General features: G+C 33.8%; 1 protein-coding gene across 7 annotated transcripts in view; it reads right to left on the minus strand.

The window, feature by feature from the left end:
- BAZ2B (bromodomain adjacent to zinc finger domain 2B) overlaps positions 1-27,068 on the minus strand; it is a 307,588-nt gene that overhangs the window by 175,426 nt on the left and 105,094 nt on the right. For 3 of the 7 annotated variants that reach the window (XM_082464829.1, XM_082464828.1, XM_082464827.1), the window contains exon 1: positions 1-25,572. The exons of 1 other annotated variant lie outside the window; for it this stretch is intronic. The gene's annotated coding sequence lies outside the window, so the exon portion shown is untranslated. Of the gene's footprint in view, positions 25,573-27,068 lie in introns of those variants that run through there. 3 more of the 7 variants (XM_082464832.1, XM_082464831.1, XM_082464833.1) reach the window with 3 other exon arrangements.

The following is a 27,068-nucleotide window of genomic DNA, read 5'->3' on the forward strand; positions in this document are numbered from 1 at the left end:
TGTGGAGAGTGGGTTTAATCAGGAAGTAGCCATTATCCTTTCGATTCAGAGCAGTGACAGCACTCCAAAACAACAAGCCGTGATATTTTTCAGTTAAAAGGCATGAAAGAATACCTACTATTGTGTCCTAGCTTTGCTGACCCCAAAGGTCACCATATGTCTTTTATCAAAAGCTAACATGAAAACATAATCCAAGTAAGCATTTACAATGCTTTATTTGTTGAAACACCTAAAATCTACCTAACACAACCTCTCTCTCTCAGTTACTCACAAAACATGGCTGTCTTATTCAGAGATTAGCAATTATTGTAATGAGATACTGTCGGAGAGGGTCAAATAGTACTTCCTGCAGTTTACACATCTTGATTTCCTGGTAAACAAACTGAAAGGCAGGTGGAGCACTTAGATCACCAGTAACCGTGAACGCTCACGTGACAAAACTAAGCCAGGTGAGGTTGAAGTCTCAATCTTTCTTTTCTTAATTTTATTAACGTCAAAACAGACAATAAAGAGTTCTATCTTTCTTCCTTTTTTAAGGAGGGTTTATTCCTGACATGTGAAGGCACACAGTTTATAATAAGGAATGCTTGAGAAACGAATCTGTTTAAGTAGGTTTTAAAAATTACTTCTCGGCAGGTAAATTTAAAAACAAGGCAACACTAGCTAACAAGGTTCGAAAAGAAACTAAGATTAACTCTTAAAAAACCTGCTAACTATAGGGAAATGTCTTTGAATTTCAACTCCTTCAAGAAAATAGATACAAGAAGTTTCTGAGTTATAAATAAAGACAAGCTCTTGCAAAATAAAACTATAATTCATGTGGCAGTCTTTGGGAAAAAATCTCGATTATATGAATCAAAAAGTTTACATAACTTGAAGCTACTCTCTGCATCATTTAAAATTCATATTTCAAAAAGAAAACAAAACCTAAAATATTTAACTGTGAGCATTTAAAAATACATATTGTTAGCTTGAAAATTAAGTTTCTTTGTCCTTAGTTTTTCCCCCAAATTGCTGTTTTTTCACTCTGAAATTTCTAGTATAGTTGAATGAAGATTGATTTAAACTAACTAAGGGTATAAAACAAACACACACTGTCAAAATGATAAACTAATTCACTAACTTAAAAATATTTAGGAGATTTTTGTAATCTACAAAATTTCATTTATCTTTAAAATTCCATATATTCTAAGGCCCAGCATCTGTGTCCTAACTATTATGAACACAGCATGCTTTAATTTTAATGCAAAGAGCTCTTAATGACCCTTTTACAGCAATATAATCAAGGCATTAAATTATATAACTTAAATCAGGTGTATATTTACTCTGCAAAATAAAACTCTAATGTATTGCAATAGAAAACAAAACAAAGTGACAATAAAATCACTGACAACAAAAAGAACACCTAAGTAGACAAGACTGTGCCAAGAATACAAAATATCAGAACAGGTTACGTTACAAACATTTAATATGTATCATTTGAAAGGAGTACATATTTAATACTGAACAACATTAATGCAAGTTGCTAATCACCATCTTTACTATGATGACGCATGAAATAGCAAATTTTCAGAAAACTATTACTACAAGTTTCAGCTGAATTTCTTGGTCCAATTAAATAATTCAGATATCCTATAGTTACCTGGAATGCAAGACACAGCCCTTATTTCCTTTATAGATAATTTAAGATATAATTCCTACCAAATAGGTAGCTTTGAATATGTAATTCATATATGGAAACAAAACAAAATTTTAAATTAGGAAACTATTATTTCAATTATTTCAAAGACCCATGGCTATTTAGTTTCCCATATGGATCAAATTTAAAGGATAATGAAATTAAAATACAGAAGTAAAGAAAATAAATTTGAAATTTTGTTTCATTCAAGGTAGCTTTTATCAAATGTCAGCAAATTTCAGGGTAAGAGTTTACAATTCGGTTGAAAGGGCAAGGATGAAAACCAAGGTAAATATGATACCCTCTGAGTTAGAAAAAGACCCCCTCTGAGCTAACCTGTGAGAAAAGGAAACCTTTTCCTCCTCTAGAGATATTTCAGCTCTGCTTGTTCTCTCAGTCAGGCACTCTTGCGTAAAGCACACTTAGCACAACGAACTATACCTCCTGGCAGTTCTGTACAGGGAGAAACCTCCAGAAAGGATTCCCTTGCCCCCGGCAGGTCTAAGAAACCACAGAGGAGATTAGTCCTCCATGACTTAAAAAATTCACGCAAAATGAAAATGAAAGACAGGAAAGGGGACAGGAGAAGGAAGAAAGTCTCCTACATTTATTTGCTTACATTCTGCTGGCAATAAAGAAGCTTTGCATAGTATTTATATCCCATCTTATTTCAAAATAACTTAAGGTGACTTATGGACATATGATTAGTAAAACAGAATGCTTTCAAAATGTAAATTAATATGAATAAAGGGAAAATAAAGGGAAGCAAGAAAGATGAAACACAAAGTAAAGCTGGAACATAGAAACGCCTGTCATAAGGCCTTGCACAACTTTAAGATGTGAGTGGTTCAGCTCTGAGCTTCCTAGCAATCAAAGTAAAGTGGGAAACAAGACCAAATTATAAAATTCTCATTCTGTATAAACTGCATTTTACAAATAAGCACCAAAGCTTTCCCTAGTACTTAGAACTGAGAGAAATATCTTCATACTTTTCAATAATGCAACCCTGGACAAAAAAATAATTTTCTCAACAGCATCTTTACAGAGATTAAATAACCAATTTCATATGAAATTCCTTTCAACCTTTCTTCAGGGCAAGTTGGGATCATAACATGATGAAACGTTACCCAGAAAATGAGCCAACTTGCTAGGAAGCTATGTATCTAATTGGGATCTTTAAACAAACACTAACAATCCCCAGCATCTTTTGTTAAATTCACAGTCCATTTTCATATTCCAAGTTCATATTTCATTTTCTAAATGCAGATTCTTCTGCTGGATAAGTAAATAAAATGGACATGCAAGTGATAACTGTGGTTCCAGATCAAGGAGAAGACATTGGTAGGATAGGTCCAGACACTTAAAAGGGATCTCTCTTTTTAACTTAAAACAGTTCTTCTCTTCCTCTTTGTTGACCTTCCATGATCCTGCTCAATTCAACAGCCTGGGAGCCCAATCTCTGATGATTCACATTCCTCCTCAGTTTGGTATTTGTAACTATGGTAGAGAAATGTGACTTAGAGTTTCTAGATTCCTACCTTCTCAGACAGTCTGCGCCAATTTCAATTTATTTTAGAGCATGAATCTTGGCATATTTTTGCAGCATTTACTTTTCATATTATTGGTGGGGGAGAAAGACAGTAAAATTAATATAAAAGCAATTTCCTATTTCCCATTTTATTATACAAGATAAAACAAGGTCCACAATAGTAGCACCTCAATACACCATACATCTGGACTGAATCTACTAAAATTTAACAACGCTACAATCTAATTTTCATGTGGGGTAAATAAATAAGTAGTAGCAAATATATTCCACTACAGTTGTGTTGGCCTCTTCGCTGTCTCCCAAAGATGCCAAGGTTATGTTCTCTTACCTACCAGTTTGTTTATGTTGTTTCCCATTTCTTCCTTACCACACTATCAGCTTAGATCTCATCACTTCAGGAGGCCCCTCACTCAGAGCCTAACTATTTGAGCCCAGAAAACCTTCTTTCTCCACATGATTTAGCTCTATATTACTCTCTAATTATTTTAGGGATTTCCCTTACTAGATTTTGAAATTTCTTATTTTGTATTACCCATTGTGAACAATAAAATGTAAACATTATAAGTACAAATTAACTTAAGATGGTGCATTAATAAACTGCTGTACATAACAGCTCATGTTTGTCCAACATAAACAAGTTATTTATTACGATTGCATCAAGTGAGCCAGAAGGCCAATTTTTCTTTGTATTTTAATTTATTTATTTTTGGCTGCGTTGGGTCTTCGTCGCTGTGCGTGGGCTTTTCTCTAGTTGCGGCGAGAGGGGGCTACTCTTCGTTGCAGTGCGCAGGCTTCTCATTGCGGTGGCTTCTCTTGTTGCAGAGCACGGGCTCTAGGCGCGGGCTTCAGTAGTTGTGGCACGCGGGCTCAGTAGTTGTGGCTCGCGGGCTCTAGAGCGCAGGCTCAGTAGTTGTGGCACAGGGGCTTAGTTGCTCCACGGCAAGTGGGATCTTCCTGGACCAGGGCTCGAACCCGTGTCCCCTGCATTGGCAGGCGGATTCTTAACCACTGTGCCACCAGGGAAGTCCCCAATTTCTAAATGATATACAATCAACCCATATTAAATCAAATATTGGGCTTTTCTATTTTCAAGCTTGTCGAAAGAATTTTAGTTGTGAAAACTTTTGATAACACTACCAAAAGCCAAATAGATTTTGTAAATTATTGTCAGACCTCAAAATGACTAAAATTAAATGACAATTGTGTCCAGTACAGTTTGATCCACATTTGAATTCATATACATAACCCTAAGAGTTATGCAGTCTTTTACCTGATTAAATGAACTCTTCCAATGTGGAGCCACTGAAATTTGTTATTTCTGAATTTCCTATTTTACGAAAATTGAAATCTAACTATAGTAATCTCAACGTACAATTTTTGCTATTGCAAAAGGTAGCAGTATTTACATTTGGCATAATATGTACACTTGCTTAACATTCTTCTTTCAATAAGAGAACCCATCCTAACGTTTAAAAATATGTTAGAAAGCTTATGGTTAACCTCATATTAATTATCAGCTTAAATCAATCAAGATTATAGTCTATTCATGTAAAAAGTTATAGGATAATTTAAATGGTTACATTATTAACCACCTTACAATTGTTTATTTCAGAGAACAAAAGTAGGAAATATATCTATAATATAAATTGAAAAGCTTTGAATAAATTTAATAACAAAAGAAAGAATATAATTCAATTTTCTTTCTTTTCCTAAAAGACAAACTGAAAAGAGTAAACCAAAGAAAGCTACACATACATATTTTTTCATTTATTGTAACATAATAGATACACACAGAGCCTGTAAAAATACAATATTCATTTTGCTGCAGAAGAACAGACATTGCATAACAATGAGATTTGCTAATGAAATCAACCATCAACCTGGAATACATATGTATTAAACCAAGACCTCAGTGTCATTTTCTTTTTGCATCGTTTGTTCTTTCTTTCATTTTTTCTTGACCTTGTCAGTATTTTTGTCCTTTAGATTTTGGAACTTTGGTAAAGAAAAATCAAGACTATAACATTATTATATAGAGTACTGCTTTTTATTCATCACATTTATTTTTAATGTAAATTCCAATTGTTCTGCTTCTATCAGCACTATTAATGTATCTTTGGGGGAAAAAAAAAAAAAAATCAATGGATGCTACCAGAAGAAACAAAGGAGGTTTATTTCTATACAAAACTGTTGAATCAGGTTTGAGGAAAACTTTTATCAACATTTGACATAAATTCCATATAAAAACTTTTATAGCAATATTAGTCCTTACTTAAGAAATAAGAAAATAATAATATATTTTAAAGTCACTTTTGTAATAATGTAATTCTTCCAGCAGTTCTTACTACTGACAATTAGTAGGTGAAATAATGTAAGGCTGATATAATAACCATGTTTTTAGATAAAAATCATAACTTTTCCCCCAAAATGCTCTGCTGTTCTGGTCTACAAAGTTAATCACTAATTTCCATTTATCAAAAATAAGCAATTTTGAGAATTTTCTTAAAGATTTATGACTTAAATTTATGATTTAGTTATTACAATTTTCTATAAAAGCCCAAAAGACTATGAAAATATTTGATATTATATGTCTTAAAGAAAAGCATTAATGTCCCTCAGAATTGATTTATATCTTGAGTATAAGCTATTTAACTAAATGACTATCTGTCCTATTCGTTGTCCATTTACACAAGTTAAGTTTTCAGTTCACGTGTACTACAGATAAAATTAACAGCCTAGCCTGCTGTGGTATACAACTGCTACTAATTCATGATTATAATAGTTTTTTTTAAAAGCAGTACTTACACCAGCTAAAACAACTTTAGCCAAACAAAACTGTTTCCTATTTTTATTTTCATAACAACTTAATATCTAACCTCAAACAATATCCTGCAAAATAACAAAAGTCAATAAATATTACAGTTCTATTAGAAAAGTAAACCAAACAGATATTCCTTATCAAACTTAAATTCTCTGAAAGTTGCCACTGACAGTCTAATAGTTCTCAAGGCTAACTATTTTAAAAATAGTGAAGGATAATTTTAAACAAAGAACTACATAATCACAGGGCAATCATTAATCCACACACAAAGTATTTCCCTAAAACCCCAGAAATTTCTATTAAAATGGCAAAATATAAATCAGACTGTAGAGAAACAGACAGCTAAAAAAATGTCTATGGCAATACTTAAAGAATCTCAAGCACTAGCCCAGACCTACTGAATCAGAATCTTATGCACATTAAATTTTAAGAAGCCATGATCTAGAGAATTCTTTAGCCTACCTAACAATTTGTATATCAATTCCAGTAACTCCTGATATTCTAATAACTCCTCAAAAATCCATATTAAAATGCAGAATATTCGGAGAATAAACTATTTGTCATGTTCAAAGCCCATTACCTACTATTTGCTTAATTATCTGCAGTTTCGTATTCACATGGCCTACAGATTTTAAATTTGTAGTAATACAAAAAAATAAGAAGGTGGGAATAATGTATTTTTTGTAAGAGCTTAGAAAATATTAAATAAATGGATAAATTTGAAGTATTATACAGTCTTAGCCATTATTTTAAACTACTTCAGCAAAAGAATCCTTTCTTAAATAAAATCCTGTGAAGAAGCCCTGTATAGTAAAAAAGAAATAAAGGGCTGCTCTTTGGGGCAGAGGAAGCACCCAGCAGTAGCCAACACATCTCAACAGAACCAACTCATATGATTCCTCAGAGTACAGTTTGAAAACCTGATTTAAGGGAATTTTAACTTAGGAGTATAAAAGTGAACTGAACAACTGTTATACTAATCACAAATAAAGTTTACTATTCATCAAAGCAAGTTGTAAAGATCACTAAATAGAAACCCACCCATAATTTAGTTTTTCTATACTGTTTTAAAGTAAGAACACTAGAAAAATTACATAATTAAGCATTTTTTTTCTAATTCAAATTGATCTTTCCCCAGATAGGTCTAATTGGTGAACTTGGATTTAACTAATATGTTATCTTCAATTAAATTATTTTAGTTAACAGTTTGCCTACCTTATATAAGACATTATGTTAAATGCTATATGGGCAATACAGATGAATAGACAAAGTACTTATCACCATGGAAGGCTAAGACAAATACATGAAATACAGTATGTGCCATGAAAGCAATAGAAATATAGTACTATAGGAACAAAGTTAACTGAGGATATCAGAAAAGACTTCATGCAAAGCTAACATCTTAAGTAGGCCTTGAAAAGTATATAGGATTTTTTTGAAAGGCAAAGATGGCTAGGCAGAGGAACTAGGAAAAAAGGTATCCTAAGTGGAGGGAAAACAATACGCTAAGGGTAGAGGCTGGAAAGTATTGGGCGTGCTCAAAGAATAGCTTGAGGTAACTTGCAAGTCCCCCAATAACAAGAAGCATGAGTTATTAATTTTTATAGTAGTAGCACTTACAAAACTCAAGTGTTAATATATCTGTATAGCCTAATAAAAGCTTTCAGTATCTACTGTTTGAGTGAATTAATCAATAAGTGAATGTAATCTAGTCTAGCTAGTATACAAGGCATATATAGAAAACAGTGGGAGATGTGGCTGAAAAGCTAGTTTAGGACCTTATTAGAGACAACCTTGAACATCACTTTAAGTGTTAAATTTATTCAACACTGCAAACAGTGGTAAACTACTTGCATTAGAAATATTGATCTAGCAGTTTTAAGTAGGATGAATTGGAGCAGAAAGAGATTTCCAAGAGGGATATTACAATATTCAGCCTGTTGCAAAAGATTAGGCAAGAGGAAAGGGTCTGAACTAAGACTGTGGCAGTTGAGTCAGAAATACGGAGATAAATATGAATATGAAAGATAAGATGAATCAATTCTTTTTTTACTTGTTGACTGGTCAAAGTAGAGCAAGAAACAAAAAATTAAATTACAGATGTAAAATCTATTGAACTTCATAGCAGATTCTACATAGAAAGTAGGAAGGCAGAAATTAAGGAAAATCCAAAAGTTGGGAAAAATGTAGACCAGGAAATCTCTTATGCACTTATGGTGTAAACTCATATAACCACTGTAAAAAGAAATTAAGCAATACTTAGTAAAATCAAAGCTGTATGTAGTCAATACCACAGAAATTCCACTTCTGGGTATGTAACCCAGAAAAACTCATACATATGCATAAAGAGTCATATACAAAAATGTAAACTACAGCATTATTTGTATAGTGAAATACTAGAAAATAAATAAAAGATTGTGGTGTGTTTTTATAATGAAATATATAGCAATTAAAATAAATGAACTAGAGCTACACATGTTAACATGGATATATATCTTTAATATACAAATACAACCACTTAAGGGAAGTAAAGGTTTTATTGGTTTGTTTACTTCTATTTATCATTTTATTTAAGATAGGACAATCTGAAATAAATCAGTCAAGAAAGGAGAAGCTGGATATGTCCTATGAATAATCAATGAAACAAGTCTCTGGAGGACACAGAAAAGGATAAAAATCAAAAAGCATGAATAAAGTCTTAGGTTTAGTAAGGAGGCAAAACATTTTTTGTTTGTTTGTTTTTACCAGGACTGATTTATTTTATAATTGGAAGTTTGTACTTTTTGAAAACCCTCACCGATTTCACTCACCCCCCCACCTCTGGCAACCACCATTCTGTTCTCTGTTAACTATGAGTTTGGGTATTTTTTTTTGTTTTTGTTTTTAGATTCCAAATATAAGTGAGATCATACAGTATTTGTCTTTCTCTGTCTTACTTCATGTAGCATAATGCCCTCAAGGTCCATCCATGTTGCTGCAAATGTCAGGATTTCCTTCTTTTTATGGCTGAGTAATATTCCATTGTAAAAATATATATTTATACACATTTTCTTTATCCATTCATCCATCAGTGGACACTTAGGTTTTTTCTACGTCTTGGCTATTGTAAGTAATGCTGCAATAAACATGGAGGTGCAAGGTAAAACAATTTTTTTTTCTCAGAGATGGGTGGGAAGGTAGAAGAAAAAGAGACAATTTTGTAACTTTTTAATTTGAAATAACTATATATTTACAGAAAGTTGCAAAATTAGTATAGTGAGATCGCATGTACTCATCACTCAGGTCCCACTAATGGTTACACCTTATATAACTATAGTGCAATATCAAAACGAGGAAACTAACTACAATGTATACATATAGATCTATGTCATCTTATCACAGATGTAGATTCATGTAAACAGCACTGCAAACAAGATACAGATCTATTCCATCACCACAAAGATCTTTCTCATGCTACTCCTTTACAGTCAGTCACACCCAAACCCCCGCTCTCCTCCACCATCCCTAACCCCTGGTACCACAAATTTGTTCTCACTCTCTATAATTTTGTCTTTACATAAATGGAATTTTTGAGTGACCTTTTGAGATTTACTTTTCTCACTGAGCCTAATGTCCTTGAGATCTGTGTATCAATAGTTGCTACCTTTGTATTGCTGAGTAGTATTGCATGGTATGGACACACCATACCGTGTTTAGCCATTCACTTATTGTAAGACATTTTGATAGTTTCCAGTTTTGGCTATTACAAATAAAGCTGCTATAAACAACCATGTACAGTCATTTTGCTGGGATAAATGCCCAGGAGTGCATTTGCTGGGTCATGTATTTCGCATATGTTTAGTTGGTTTTTTTGTTTTTTTGTTTTTTTAAGAAACTACCAAACTCTTCTCCAGAGTGGTTGTACCATTTTACATTCCCAATGGCAATGTATAAGACTTCAATTTCTCCACATTCTTGCCAGCGGTAGATACTGTCACTAAGTTTTGTTTTAGCTGTTCTGATAGGTGACTAGTGATAGTTCATTTTTGTATTCCTCTGATGGCTAATGATTTTGAACATCTTTTCATGTGCTTGTTTGACATCTGGATATCCTCTTCAGTGAAATGTTACTTCATGTCTTTTACCAAGTTTTCTAATTAGACTGTTGGCATTTTTACTGTTGAGTTTTGAGAGTTTTTATATATCCTAGATATGAGTCCTTTGTCAGATATGTGGTTTTCAATATTTTCTCCTAGTATATAGCTTGTTTCTTCACCATCATAACAGGGTATTTTACAAAGCAAACAGTTTTAATTTTTGTAAAGTCCAATTTACTGATTTTTTTTACTTTCAAGGGTTGTGTTTTTTTGTGTCGGGTATCAATATAAGAACTCTTCACCAAGTTAGGACTTATAGGTTTTCCCTTATGTTTTCTTCTAAAAGTTTTGCAGTTTTATGTTTTACGTTTAAGTCTATAATCCAAACAGATCTTGAACTGGAAAAGAGGGAAATTGATAGATCTGTTTATAAGAAAGTCTTCAACTACTTGGTAGAGTTATTTGCTACATTTATTGGGTATCTACTTAAAGTATGAAGCACTTAAGATACAGATACAAGGTACAGGATATAGAGAATGGAGAAAACACATAGTTTTACTTCATTGTTTTAAGTGCTTTGACAGAATTGTACATCAGTGTACCTGACTTAGCCAGGAAGAACTTGAGAGTATTCTTCAAGAAGAGTATGTCTGCTCTAAATCTTTAAGAATGGAGAAATTAGGCTACTCACAGAGGGAAGGCTATGTCAGGAAGAAATAATAGCACTGAACAAAGGCAAAAAGACTATACACCCACTGCCTGCTTTAAGGAAGTACAAATGGTTTCAAAGTTGGGGAATACTAAGTATGGGAAATTTAGGCAAAGTTTTAGATGTAGATAGGAGACAGATTGTAGAAGATATCATATGCCCTGTAAATGAGATTAAATTTTATTCTGTAGTGATGGGCAGCTAGTAAAGGATTTTAAGTAGGTGAATAATCAAGTTAGATTTGTGATGCCATTTAAATGGTCACTGAAGAGGACGCTGAATCTGGACACAGCAAGACTAGAGGCAGAGCCACCAGTTAGGAGGCTACTGTGATAGCCCAGGTGAGGCATGATGCAAACCTACATAAAGATTTAGGCATCACGAATAGAGAAAAAAGGATGGATTTGAGAATTATTTAGGAAAACAATGAAGAAATGTTGTCTTTACTGAAAAAGCAGGCAGAGAGAAATGTTGGCTTAAGGAGCATAGAGGTTATGAAACAGCAATTGTGGAAAATCCTTTTAGTAACCAATAGTTAATCTGTAGGATTATATAATACAGCATTTACCAAAGCATTGAAAAACACTAGCCCCTCTTAAGAGGTTCTTTGAAGGAAGAGTCAAAGAGTCAAAGAGTCAAAACGTTAGCACATTAAAAGATGTACCTAAACAGTTGTTAAACAAAACAAAACCTGTTTACCTTTGTTTAACATTAACCCTAGGTTTTCCAAACTTACTTGACCATGGAATCTTCTTATCAAACAATACTCACTCTACACAACTAAGGCTCTAGCAAAACTATTTTGGGGATCACTAGTTTAGCAACAATATGAGCTTTAGTTAAGCTTACAGCATAATATTTTTCAATATTCTCTTTTTTTAAAAAAACTTAATTCTTAAATGTAGGTCTATGTGAAATCTCTCTAGCTTCATTTATTACCCCCTTTCATTACTCACACCACTCCAGACACACTGGTTTCCGTATTGTTACTGGAATATGCCAAGTACAATCTTCCTCAGTGTCTTGGCACTGGCTGTTTTCTTTGGAAGAGTCGTCACCCAGATATATGCATGACTCGCTCCTTCACTTTCCTAAGATCTCTGTTAAACTGTCATCTTCTTAGGAAGGGTTTCACCAACCACCCTATAACAAATACTAACTTCACAACCCTGGCACTCATGACTCTTAATTTGCTTTATCTTTTTTCATAGTGTTGATTGCCATCTAATATAGTAAATACTAGTTTATTAACTGTTATCTCTTTCGCTCATAGACTGTTAGCCCCATGTGTGCACAGTCTGTTTTGTTCACTGCCTTATCCTCAGCATTTGCATGTACTAGGCACCCAATAATTAGTTATTGAATAATTTAGTAACCATCATTTAACCTCTATCTGAGTGTATTTACTTCATATCAAAGTAGGTTATAGGTGAATAGTTACATATCAACATATCCACTGATAGGAATAGTATTCTTCTTTATGATGTTATGGTTAATATTTTTTATGCCCACTTTCTATCTAAAATGTCTAACCAGTTTTATCCTTAAAAACAAAAACAAAAACCCAAAAGAAAAAAAAACTTACTTCAAGATTTTGGGACCTTTCAGCTCTAACCTTTCAAATTTTTCTCCTAATCAAAAACAATTGTAAAATTGTATAATTCTATCTTTAGAAAATGCATGGACATTATTTTGAATAATTGTTGTTAAATTTCTCTTTAAGTTTACTTCTTTAGACACTGGCTTAAGAAAGACTACAAATTGAAGCAATTTGTACAGCAACCTTGACCTTCTAGAACAAAGGGTAGTTTTCTTCCATGATGTACAGAGATTCCTTTCTATAACTTTAGCAACTGTCAAATGCTTTAGTAGGTTTTACGTGTGTAATGTTTCCACTTTTAATTTTAGCCATGACTTACTACTCTTCAGTATAAGTCAGCTGTCCAATTGAATATACTCCACATGGTAGTACACTCTCATGGGGACCTATATTCCTCTAAAAACTGGATTTCTCACTGATACATGCAACAGTATTTCATTCAAAACAGTTCAGTACAAAATCTACAAAACCCTCAAATATTTTAATATGAAACGCTATCTCTAAAAGAAAGAACCTTTAAAAATACACAAATAAATCAACACAAGATACATATTTGACCCAGGTATAAACTCTCCATTCAACAAAAAATTTTCTGTACAGCAATCTAGCAATGATTAAAATGAAAAACTTGAATTCTTTCCAATAAAAATATGTGCAATTAAATAGTAAATAAAAGTCTCTAAAATTATGTACGCTCATTATGCAGTGGTCATGAATAAGTATGTGTACTCTGTAGTATTCTAAGTTTTATTCAAAGAGACTAGTTTCTTTTACCTTCATAACTAAAGCTGTTTTATATGTATAACAAGTCATAATGTAAGAGTCACCTAACGTTTTTCATGAACAAGTTTAATGACCTTGGTTGAATCACAGTCTATGAGACTCAGTTCCTTCATCTGTAAAATGAGAAAGTTTGTCTAGGATTTTTAACATATTTTCTAGCTTTAATATTCTGTGATTCTAAAAATATACTTTTTCAAATAAACTCTATTGTTTTTACCCTTGCAAACTAACTGAGAAATATTTCTGATTCCAAGAAATGCCTGTTCCCTTAAAAGCTTACTTCTTTAAGAACTAGATAATAAAACATATTTCTATTTCTCTGTAACGAAACACCTCAATTTGTACTGAAATATGATAAGTACTGTTTAACTACGTTAGGTGAATAAAAGCTGAGGACAATTTATTAGAGCATAAGACTCCTGAATACTAGAAGGTCACAGACTGTGCTGAGCTGCTAGCAAAACATCTATGATGCTCCAAAGCTGCCATTTTTCTTCTTTGACAACGACTCCATCTGCCACTGAGCCATTTACAGCCTCCAAGTCAGAATATCAATGATTTCCAACCATTCTGCAAGCTTGCTTTCACCTTGACATCACCTCTGTAATACATCTAATGCAGAAGATACATATATCCCCAACTATAAGCATGAAGCCTATGCTTTATTCACCTGATAGGTATTTAAACTACCCTCTAATGTACCATTTTTATTCATGCTGAATTGTAAAGGAATTTTAAAGTGCATATATTTGCTATAATTCTTGTTGCTTTACTTACTTGCTTTCAATCAGATATACTCATAAAACTTTAAAACCTGAAAAGACTGTACTAGGTAGTTTTCAACTAAGACAACAGAACTATATCATGTTTCCATTTAATATAATCGGCTCTAAAATTATTTCATATAAAACATTTTATTTCCTTAAAAATTGAGAACATTAAGGCAATGAAGAAATGTTGATAAAATTTAGTTTTGCACTCGAATCTGTGTTCTTTACATTGTAAACAAGTGAAACCCATTTACTTAGCAATGAAAGAGAAAATTTTTCAAGTATATTTTGTTGTTTCCTATTTTTTAGTGGAAATAGATGCAAACTGCCAAAAACTATTAAAAATTCTTCTTCCATTCCTTTTAAACAAAAGCAGTATAGGGACTTCCCTGGCGGTCCAGCGGTTAAGACTCCGTGCCTCCACTGCAGGGGGCATGGGTTCAATCCCTGGTCGGGTAACTAAGATCCTGCATGCCACGCGGTGCAGCCAAAAAAAAAAAAAAAAAAAAAAAAAAAAAGCAGTATAATACTTAATCATTAATATTTATAAAAATGGAAATAACCTTACTTAAAATATTGCTTCTCTACAAAGTAAATAATGAATTAAGACCTACTCTGTGCAAAACATTAAGGGGAGTATAAAAAAGTTTACAACAAGATTCTCGGCCTCAAGTAGAGGAAATAATAAACGTACTCATGAAAAACTATATAAAAAGACAAGGTATTTTACAGTGAGCGGAAATGTGTTACACAAGAAGAAATTATGGATTACAGGTTAGGAGACAAATCTAATTACATCTTTGCTCTGAACCCTCCAAGTACTTAGTCATTTATCTAGAAAAACCACTTACTCACCTGTAAAGTGAGGTGACTAGAATAAGTGATACCTAAAGTCTCTTCCTGCTCTACCATGCTATGATAATAGGATACCATGAGTCTAGACGTCAGATGATTACAGATACTAACTGACCCTAAATTTTCAAAGGGTACTCCCTTTAGGTAGATATGGCTAGTTCTGAAAAGGAAATGAGATTTGAATTGGGTCTTGAAGGATGTACAGCATTTGAATATATATGCAGAGGTAGAAAAAGAATCTTCACAAAAAAAGGGAATATTATAAACAAAGACACGGAAAAAGAAACCATGATTTCAGATATGTTAATATGGCAATGTTAACCATAATCAGTAAGAAGAGGAGACATGATCCTGGAGACAAAGCTAGTAAGTAAACCCATGCAATCTAAACATGACCTAAATAGAGTGGTGGTAGGAATGACAGGAAGACAAAGAATGCAAAAAATACTGAAGCTAGAACACAGCCACTTTTAAGTTTGGATTATCTAGAGCCAGAGAAAGGAGAGTAACGCAAAACGATAACAGCATTCATATATTGATGTGGGAAATAGTGATACTATTAACAGAAATAGACCTGAAATATGATCATCTTTCTAAAATAATATGAAAGAAATATATAATACATTAAAAAGAAATAAAATCATCTAATTTTCAGAAAAAGAACTGGATTAGGAAGTAGCTACTGATGCTGAAGTCTCTGCCATAAACTGGCTGTGTAACATCCAGCCAATCACTCTAAGGTTTGGTTTTCTAAAATGAGAGTACTGAACATAATATGATTTTAAGATTCTTTTCAGTTTTATATATAACACATCATATTAATTTCTGAATAAACTTGAAGTTGTAGAGGCAATCTTTTGAAACAGTCTTAATCCTGACTGATTGAAGATTTAACATTTTGTGTACATATGAAAAGTTGAGAAATACAAAGTAATTCAACCAAAAAATTATTAAAAAGTTTATTTTCACCTACAGGTACAACCAAAACACAAGTGCCACAAAACTAAAGGCAAAATCAGCAATTTCAGAACTAACCCTGCATTTTTGATCCTACATTACTCACTAGCTAACTCATTAAACACCTTTTACTAGGAACTAAGGGAAAACCAAAACAGAATAGTTTCCATGTTTAAGCTTATCATAACTTTATTGGTGAGGTAAAATGAATGTATGTAAAATAATAAAAAGTTGCCTTTTGATATAGACTAACCCACATACAAAGAAAATCATAGCTTAACATTATTTCAAAGGGGAAATGAACCCCGAAGTGCAATCTAAAAAACGTAATGGATATAACTTTGGTTAAAGGAGAAAATATTCTTAGAAAGTTTCTTAAAAAGAGAGGCCACAATCAAATCAAAATTTTAGTCATATTTCATACTTATTTTTGTACAATGATTACTCATAATTTCAAGAAAAGAACCTCATACTTATTCCAATGTCATGATTAAAAATATATGGAGGATTTATAAAGTGTGCTTCTAGAGGTATGTGTGAAACAAAATAAAACAGTTTTTTTTCTAAACGTTAAATTACAATTAAATCATATTCTGAAATAATTTGTATTCTAAAAATAATTTTTATATTAAGTTATAGCTTTAATATTTTTCAGGAAAGTACTTAAATTTAACAAACATACAAAAGAGGGAAGTCAACTTCTAGTAATGCCTTATTTCTTCCATTAAGTATGCTTACAATAAATAATTAAAACAGCATATCAGAGCTTATTACTATTAATTTCTCAGTACTTAATATTAACATTATACTCAATAAAGATATAATTACATTGGCAGGTGCTACACATGTTGCAGTGTGGTAAATTTTTATTCTTTGGGAAAAATATTTCTATGCACTCATAGACTTCGATCTACAAGATGACATCTTTCTTATTAAAATATATGTTTATTTTATTTGAAGACTAAACCTTCTCTAGTTGCCCTAGTAAGTCCAATATTCAGTATGCAAAAATGATCACAATACAATACTTAAAATAGACAAAGAAAATAGATTAGAAAGTGTTACTTATAAAAGTACAACTTCAGATAATAATGAACTCAGCTCTCTTCAAAGATATGAATATCCTCTTTTCATTATTAACATTTAACTAAAATAAAATCAACTCTTTTCCCACCTCTCCAAGTTAAATCCACAGTAAAAAGTGGTCTGGAGTTACTGCAGTTATCCAGTAGCTTCCTTAAACAATGCTGAGGATATCTGTGTGGCAACAGTCTAAATGAGTTATCGCTACTACAGTGATTTGATAATTGGTTTGGTCCCCAAGTCCTCATATATTAATCCCTCTTTAAATGGTGCCTTAGACAAGAAAAATTAATAGAAGGTAACTGGATCACAGTATGGGTAAAATTATATAAAGATTTGCTGAATACATGCGTAAATAACTATACATACACATTTAGAAACCTACTCAATCCAACAAATACTTACTGGAAACTAATTTGAGGGCTTAAGCTCCAACACTGTGAACAGACATATGTGAATAAGACAGTTTTGTCCACAAAGAGCTTACAACTGAATACTGTTAGTTAAAAACTTCTCAAGGAGTTTCATGCATAGTTTCACAGTGTTCATATTTTTAAATGAGGTAATAGTGAGCTTAAAAGTCTATTTTTAATAACAAAGAAAATATAACTTTCTCAATACACAAAAAAGAATAGACTGAGAACCCTAAATGTATACCCCATATGGTAATGAGGGACAACTGTTAAGGATGCTCATGATACTCAATCCCTATGAACACTGGCATAGTTGCCATGAAGGTTTTGATGCTTTTTTACATTTTTTAATTTGTTAAAGAATAGAAGCATGAGGTGCATTAACAAAGAAATGAAAGCCAATAAGGACATAAAATGACAATTCAGCAAAATCATCCCAAGATCTTCACCAAATTCCAACTGCATTCATCTCATCAAAATTCTTATACAGGGCTTCCCTGGTGGCGCAGGGGTTAAGAACCCTCCTGCCAATGCAGGGGAGACGGGTTCAAGCCCTGGTCCGGGAAGATCCCACATGCCACGGAGCAAATAAGCCTGTGTGCCACAACTACCGAGCCCGCATGCCACAACTACTGAAGCCCGCGCTCCTAGAGCCCGTGCTCCACAACAAGAGAAGCCACCACAATGAGAAGTCCGCGCACCGCAACGAAGAGTAGCCCCGGCTCGCTGCAACTAGAGAAAGCCCGCGTGCAGCAACAAAGACCCAACACAGCCAAAAATAAATAAAATAAAAAATAAATTGAAAAAAAAATTCTTATACAGCACCTCGAAATGTCTTTATTATTTCAAAAACCAATGTAAAGAGGAAAAACTGTAATGATAATTCTCTTTAAAATAAAAAGCCAAACTGGATGCAATTATCTTTTTTCTGAATTAGGACAAAAATTATAAAACTAAACCAGTGTGGGACTTCCCTGTTGGTCCAGTGGGTAAGACTTTGTGCTCCTGGTGCAGGGGGCCCGGGTTTGATCCCTGGTGGGGGAACTAGATCCCGCATGCATGCTGCAACTAAGAACTCCACATGACAAAAGGAAGATCCCACGAGCCACAACTAAGACCCAGTGCATACTAAATTCAAAAAAAACCCAAAAAATCTAAACCAGTGTATTTGTTGATACTGTAAGAACTTCAAACATTAGCAAATGAAAGCAATTTTGAACTTTCAAACTGTTGTGACACTGTGACATTTAAACCTATGCTTAATAAACCAAATAAAAATGTCATTTTAAAATGTTGATATCACAACAGTGAAGAGTTGGAAGCAACTTAAGCGTCCACTGGAGGATGAATGGATAAAGAAAATGTGGTATATATATATATAATGCAATATATATATTTAAAAAGGAAGGAAAGTCTGACACATGCTACAATATGGTTGAACCTTGAGACATTATAAATACTAAGTGAAATAAGCCAGTTACAAAACAAAAAATATTTTATAAACCCACTAATATGAGGTACTTAGAGTAATCAAATTCATAGAAACAGCAGGTAGAATGGTGGTTGCCAAGGGCTAGAGGGAGGGAATATGGGGATTGTTTAATGTGTATAGAGTTTCAGTTCTGCAAAATGAAAAAGTTCTGGAGATTGGTTTCAAAACAGTGTGAATATACTTAACACTATTGAACTGTACAATCAGAAATGGTTAAGATGGTAAATTCTATGTTATGCATTTTTATCACAGTAAAAAAAAGAAAAGACCCTCAGGTGCTTATTCAGAGGTGCCTGGCTTAAAAGTTGATAAGGTATGTCTTATATAATTAAAAATAAATTAAAATTGTGTCCCTTGCACGGGTTTGATCACTGGTTCGGGAAGACCCCACATGCCGCGGAGAAACTAAGCCCGTGCACCCCAGCTACTGAGCCTGAACTCTAGAGACCATGAGCCACAACTACTGAGCCCACATATCACAACTACTGAAGCCCGCACGCTTAGAGCCCGTGCTCCGCAACAAGAGAAGCCATCGCAATGAGAAGCCCACGCACTGCAACGAAGAGTAGCGCCTACTTGTCACAACTAGAGAAAGCCCTTGCACAGCAACGAAGACCCAACGCAGCCATAAATAAATAAATAAATAAATAAATAAATAAATAAATAAATAAATAAATTTATTAATAAAATAGTGCATTTTCTACCCTTGCAAAGTAGAAAAAAATTGTCTTTATATATTAAAAAATTATCAAAGATTAAATTCAAATGATATTATATTTATTGATGTACTGATTGAACATATAGCATTTTTACTGAAAATCAACTTATTATATGTTATACAAAAACTGATTAGAGATTATATTTCCTAAAGAGATTCATAAGATTATACATTATTATATAAAAGGTTTAAGAGATTTAAAAAATATTAAAAATGATGTAAGCAAATAAATTATAAACAGCAGCTAAAGGAAATAATAAAAGATAATCACGGTTCTCCATCCTAGAGAGGAGCACAGTGATATTTTATTCAATTTGGGAGTGTAAGAAAAGGCTTGAGAAGGCAAATAAGTTTTAAGAATAAATAGATAGTTCAATACAAGAAAATCCATCAGTGTAACATACCACACCAGAACGAAGGGGGAAAAAAATCACATGAGTATCTCAACCAACACAGATAAAATGTTTGACAAAATCCACCAATTTTTCATGATTAAAAAAACACTCAGAAAACTAGTAATATAGGGGAACATTCTCAACATAAGAAGGGCATTCTGGAAAACCCACAGCTAACATCATAGTAAATGGTGAAAGACCAAAAGCTTTCCTCCTAAGATCAGGAAGAAGAAAAGAATGCCTGCTTTCACCACTGAAAGATCTAAGCTCCCAGTTGAGGACCTCAGAAGATGCCATCACCAGCTCAGAAATAAATCAATTCTCTTTTTACAATGACACACCCCCTTCAAAAAAACACACAAAACAAAACAAAAACAAAAAACGAAACTTGCTATGAAGCTTTCCTTCAAAACTTTTAACATTTTATCTTCTTCCTACTGCAGGTACGCTTACAAAAATGGAAGATAAAGGGTGAGAGAAAACAGAAGGGGAAAAGGGCAGCAGTAATAAAGAGCACCATAACGATTTTTCACCCTCCACTTAGAAGAGAAATTTGACTTTCTAGTGTATAAGTTAAATACCACTTATTTATTTTGCTATATAGCTGGAAATCATAAACTCTTTGTAAAGATTTTTTTGCACCGTAAGCATCCCTGTTCAAATACTGATACCTGGCTCCTAGTATGCTTCAAAAAGCAGGATGAGGGCTTCCCTGGTGATGCAGTGGTTGGGAATCCACCCGCCAATGCAGGGGATACGGTTTGATCCCTGGTCTGGGAGGATCCCACATGCCTCGGAGCAACTGGGGCCGTGTGCCACGGCTGCTGAGCCTGCGCTCTGGAGCCCGCGAGCCACAGCTACCGAGGCCCGCGCACCTGGAGCCCGTGCTCCGCAGCAGGAGAGGCCACCAAAATGAGAAGCCCAAGAGCAGCAATGAAGACCCAATGCAGCCAAAAATAAATAAATAAATAAATAAATAAACATAAAAAAAAAAAAAGGATGAAAATCTTTGTAGAATGAGTATTTTTTACAGAATGAGTATTTTTGATGAGGCCTTTCCCACCCCCAGGGATCACACCATCCTTTCTATATTCAAAAAATATTATACATATACCTCTATTGTGACATCTACCACATATGTAATGACTGGTTTGTTGTGTCAGTTTCTCCACTAGACTGTAAGCTCTCAAAGAAGAGAAGAGGGACAGTATATTTTCCATGTTTATAAACTTCCTAAGTAATTCAAAAGGAATAATGAATATCCATGAATTTCCCGTTAAGATTATAGAAACTTCTTAACTACAATAGTAATGGTATTTAATATAGGAATAAGATGGTAGAATGTCTCCAAAAATATAAATTCATACAAAACATAAAGAATTTATAATAATGCTTTAATGTCACCAGTGCAATTGACATTCCTCCTTAAAGCTTCCAATAGGAAGCTGAATGTAGTACATTTTCAAATTAAACAAGGGATGACGGGAAATAAAATCAACCATTAGAAAGTGGCTTCTCTTCACATTAGAAAGAGTTCTAACTAGTTTCAATGCCATCTGTCTACCTCAATTCCCCAAGCTCACAGAGTCCTAGCTCCATTGGCACTGTGATTCCCAGTTCCTCAGATCCTCACGTGGCTGGCTCCTTCTGGTGATTCATTTCTCAACACAAGCATTGCCTCCTCACGGAGGTCTTCCCAAACTTTTATATGTATTTTGCCCTTCATTCTACCCTGCCCCCCATGTACGCGATCACATTTTCCTTACTTTTCCCCCTCCTTTGGAGCTCTTATCAATATTTGAAAATATTTTATTTCTTTACTTCTGTTCTCCTACTAGAAAGTAAACTTAATAGCAGAAGGAACTTTGTCTTATTGGTCATAGCATCCCCAACCGGTAGATGGTGGAATATGTCAGTGCAAATGTTTGTTGAATGAATGAACAAATGAATGAGTGACTGACTGAATGTGAAGCACATAATATATTGATTGACCGAATGAAAGACTCACAATCCCTACCTAGGGAATATTCTATCAGATAGAATATTTGAGAACAAGCAACTTTCCATTTGACAGCATACATCATGTCTCTTTCCTCACTGAGTATCAATACTATAACTAAGGTATACAAAGATAAAGATAATTAAATAAGAGAGAGAAAGGCAGTATATGAATTGTTTGAAGAATGTGTCTTAGAAAATCACCTCAGGGCACATACCGGCTGATTCTAGAATTCTTTTCTCCCATAATTCTGCTTCTGTCATTCAATCAGCTAACTAATATTTATTGAGCATTATGTACTTTATTTCTAAGTATATATACTCAGGTCTCTTGAACACAAATTAGTTTTATATCCTTTGAATAAATTATAGTAGAAACATTATTGTCTTTAGTTAGAGAAATACGAACCTGAATCCCAGTTACGACCATAACTAATTATGTCAACTTGGAGCAGTTACTTAACATCAATAAGTCTAAGATAAAATGATACTTGGAAACTGTCTGGCACATAATTAGCCTTCATTATTAATTCTCCCTTAGAGGACAGGAATTGAAAGGTGAAAGAAATCATAAGAAGAGATCAAATATATGTTTGTTCTAATGGTCACCGTTGAACACTGTGTGGGTTCACCTGTTTACTGAGAAGCAACAGGTCACAAACAGAGCTAACAAAATTGATATAACCATGACTGCATTTGGAAAGGGTAAAATCACATCCCTCAAACACAGTAGGCATTTAGTTATCATCTGCTGAAATAATAAAGTAAAGAACAATTTCAGGTCACAGAATTTCAAGCTTATAATTAAATATTTCTTAAATTTGGTAGTCAAACATTTCTCATTGATTTTAAGGTAAAGGAAAAAAATCCTTACCTTATTCTACTATGTTCTATATCTTCTGGTTGTTAATTTCAAACCATAATCTTTGCTCTCTGTACTCTAGTTACACTGAGTAACTTCTTTCCTTTGAAGTACTATGTTCTTTACCCATTTACCTATGTGGTTACCTTTACTGGAGTTCTTTATTTCTTCATATGGCTTTTAGTTACTGTCTAGTGTCCTTTCATTTCAGCCTTTCATTTCTTGTAGGGGAGGTTTACTAGCAACAAATTCCCTGTCTTAAATATGTTTAAAATTGCTAAAAGAAACCATGGACAAAGAACAAAAGGAAACACAGAAAATGATGTATGAACAAAATGAGAATCTACACATCCAGCAAGCTCAATATACTCCATGTAGGAGAAACTCATAGAGAATCATGCCAAGATACATTACAGTCAACCTGTTGAAAGACAAAGATAGAACTTTGAAAGCAGCAAGAGAGAAGCAACTTGTCATGTACAAAAAGTCCTCAATAAAATTAACAGCCAATTTCTCATCAGAAAGCATGGAGGCCAGAGGCAGTGGGATGACATATTTAAAGTGCTAAAAGAAAAACAACTGTTAACCAAGGATTCTAGATCTGGCAAAACTATACTTTGGAAAAGAATGAGAAATTAAGACATTCCCAGATAAACGAAATTAATGAGATAAATATTAATAGCACCTGGCACCATTGCAATAAAGAGAAGCAGTGTAGCATAGTAAAGACACAGGCTCCATGTCAAACTGTCTGGATTTGAACCCTGAACTTCACTGATTAATAACCATGTGACCCTGGGCAACTTGCTTAACCTCTCTATAACTCAGTTTTCTCAAAAGTAAAATGAGGATACCTCCCTCATGAAGCTAGGAAGATGAAATAAGTTAAAACAATAAACTCATAAAAGGGTGCCTAGTACATAATTAAGCACTTGAATGTTGTTTATCATCACCTCCACCACCACCATCATCACCATCATCACTTTTATAGAGGTTCTAGAAATGTTAGTTTTTATTCCCCTGAACCTCCCATATCTCTGTGAAACAAACACTGAATATTGAGAAAGTATGACACAATAGTGATCTTTTCTTGTAGGAGAATTATGGTTAGTAAAATCATGAAATTATATTTTATTTGTAATAATGACATCAGGCTAAATGTTTTGTCACCCCCTTTAGCAAATTCTCTTTCATCAGAGGTGCCAAGTAAAAAGAAAATAAGTGATTGGTGAATGCACTTTTATTCCTCAAGCTCAACCTTTGACAAAGATGCTTATGCTTCTTGGCACAGACTTGTGCTACATGAACAAACAGCCCAATACACTATCATACCTAAGATAATTTCTAACAACAATATTTAATTTAATATTAAGTATTTAGTGTACACATTTAATATTTAAGTATTTAGAGATTTAATATTAAGTATTTAGTGTACACATTTCTTTGTCTTATAATATTTTCAAAGCGATTGTTTGAATCTGGACTCAAATATGATCCATACGTTAGAACTGGCTGATATTTATTTCTCTTTAGTCCCTTTTAATCTGTAACTGCTCGTACCATATCCCCATGCCAGGCTTTTTTTCCATTAATACTTTCAGTTGAAGAAAATAGATCTTCTGTCTTTTAGAGTTTCCCAGTCTGGACTTTCCTGACTTTATGCCCCTGGTGTCATTTAATATGTCCCTCTATTCTTACTATTTCTTGTAAACTAGGCTCAATCATATTCAATTTTTTTCTTTTTTTAAGCTGGATAGACAGCTTCATGGGTACTTTCGTTAGCAAATTCATGTTTTCTTACATAAAATATGAATGATAAATAAAGTTATTAGGGAGATTGAGTTACCACAGATCAAATGCTTAGATTAGTACCTGGCACAGAGCAAGCACTCCATAAACAGTAGCTCTTATTACTACACTGCATGTAGAGAATCAACAGAATTTGATGTCAGATTAGATAAGAGTTTTTGAAGAAGTTAACTAACATTTCTAGCTTGAATGGCTGAGTAGATGTTGATCTGCTCAATACAGGGAATACATAAAGAGGGAAAGGTTTCTGGGAAATTGGAAGAGAATGAGTTCAACTTTTCGACATCCTGAATTAGTGCCTGTGGGATGGCCAGGTACCAATGTCACATACCGAGCTGGAAATAGGGGGTCTAAAATTTAAAAGAGAGGTCTGTGGGCAGGAAATAAAGATCAAATGTTGACAGGAAAGGGAGCTCAGTGAAGGTCACAGTTGTCATAAAAGATTACAAGACCACTTGAAGAATGAATTGTCATTGGAGAAAGAAAGGTAACAGCACTTCAAGAAAAGGAAATGATGTTCGGGAAAAGACATGCAGACAAAATCATTACTACACGTTGTGGCTATAAGACTGTTCTGACTAGCAAACAAACTGTGTTGGAAAAATGGATGGAAATGAAGTTACATGGATAGAACAAGGCTAACTCTGAATGGCTTTGAAATTTAGAGATTTAGGTAATTTAAAAATTAGGAAATTCAATTTTTTTAAAAAATAATTTTATGAAAGTTTAGTTTATTTATTTATTTGTTTATGGCTGCATTGGGTCTTCATTGCTGTGTGCAGGCTTTCTCTAGTTGCGGCGAGCAGGGGCTACTCTTCTCATTGCAGTGGCTTCTCTTGTTGCAGAGCACAGGCTCTAGGCACACGGGCTTCAGTAGTTGTGGCATGAGGGATCAGTAGTTGTGGCTCGGGGGCTCTAGAGCGCAGGCTCAGTAGTTGTGGCTCACGGGCTTAGTTGCTCCGCGGCATGTGGGATCTTCCCGGACCAGGGCTCGAACCTGTGTCCCTTGCATTGCCAGGCATATTCTTAAAAGACGCGCCACCAGGGAAGTCCCAGTAATTCAATTTAAATAAGAAATAGGAATACCCTGAAGAACTTAGCAAGACAACTGAACTCTATATTGTGTCAATGTTATACAAAAATCTACCATAACAGATCGGAAAAGTAGAAAATGTAGTTGCCATATTATTCTAGAAGATTTAAATTTATGCCGGTTTTACTTCTGGCCAAGCTAAAGGGAACACTCCCTAGGCACTGTGGCTTCAGGCCAATACCCAAAAGGAGGGAGATGGTGTCTTTAGTACCTTCCCATATCCCTCTCCATTGCCTTCTCTTTTCTCTCCTCTTCCCTGGGAAACCGTTGCTCTCAAGCTGCCCTAACTATATAAAACTACGTTTTTGCAATCATGCACTGTCATGCTCCCTGAAGCACTCTTGTTACATCTCCACATTCAGTTCTAGCCTGCCATGAAACCTTCAGTCTCCCACTGGCACCCTACAGATCCTTTGATTATCTAATTAAAGCAATTCATACAACACTGTAAGTGACCAAAATCCTACAGGACATTTAATTTAAAAATAGGAATTTGTTAACTTATATGAATTTCAAATTGTTAAAATGTATATTGCCTATATTGTTTTCTATATATTTATCCATTCTAGTTCAACTGAACAGATTATCAACACTAAGAGGCACACTTGCATAGGCCAGTTTTTTGCATAACTATCTGCTGTGCTACTACTGGGGATAAGGCATTGTAATAGACTCTAAGGGGACTGCAAGAATTAATAAAACATAATCTATGGCTTTACTAGACTGTAAGGACTTTACAATCTAATAGTTGAAACAGCCAAACACACAACTCATCTCATATGGCAGATAAAGGCTCTATAAGAATGTTTCTGAAACTTAGGTTATGTATAAATCCTCATAAAGGGAGAAAAAAAATGTATTGTGGACACGTGTTGACACATTAATTAAATTATTATGTTACTGAAATACCTAGAAAAGTAAAACTATGGATAAGGATAAACTCTTCTTCTTGCTTCCAGATCTTATTCAAAAATAGTATCGAAACAAATTTACAAAGTGTGCATATAAAAGCTACAAAACTAATTTCTGATTGTTATCAATATGATTTTCTAATTGTTATTGGATTTCTAACTGTTATCAATATGATGTTTTTGCTAAAGTAAAATCATTGTACTCAACATGAATATGGTACTGACTGCTATTTCCTCATTATTTTCCAGTTACCTTTGAGTTTGGCATGTGTATCTTATGGTCTAGCGTTCGCTGAACAGTTTAATATTCCACCATTTCTTTCTACTCAAACTACTACAAAGCTACAATTTAGTTCACTCTGATGTCACCTGGCCTTCACTTGGTACAAATGAACCATTTGTACATATCAAATCTATTTTTGTTCTTTTCTTATTAAACTGACATAATTAAATACAATCATAGCCCTGAAAGTCGATGGCAGTGACTGTTTATAAG

The sequence above is a fragment of the Balaenoptera physalus genome (assembly GCF_965194825.1).
Source record: "Balaenoptera physalus genome assembly, chromosome: 6".
Taxonomy (NCBI): domain Eukaryota; kingdom Metazoa; phylum Chordata; class Mammalia; order Artiodactyla; family Balaenopteridae; genus Balaenoptera; species Balaenoptera physalus.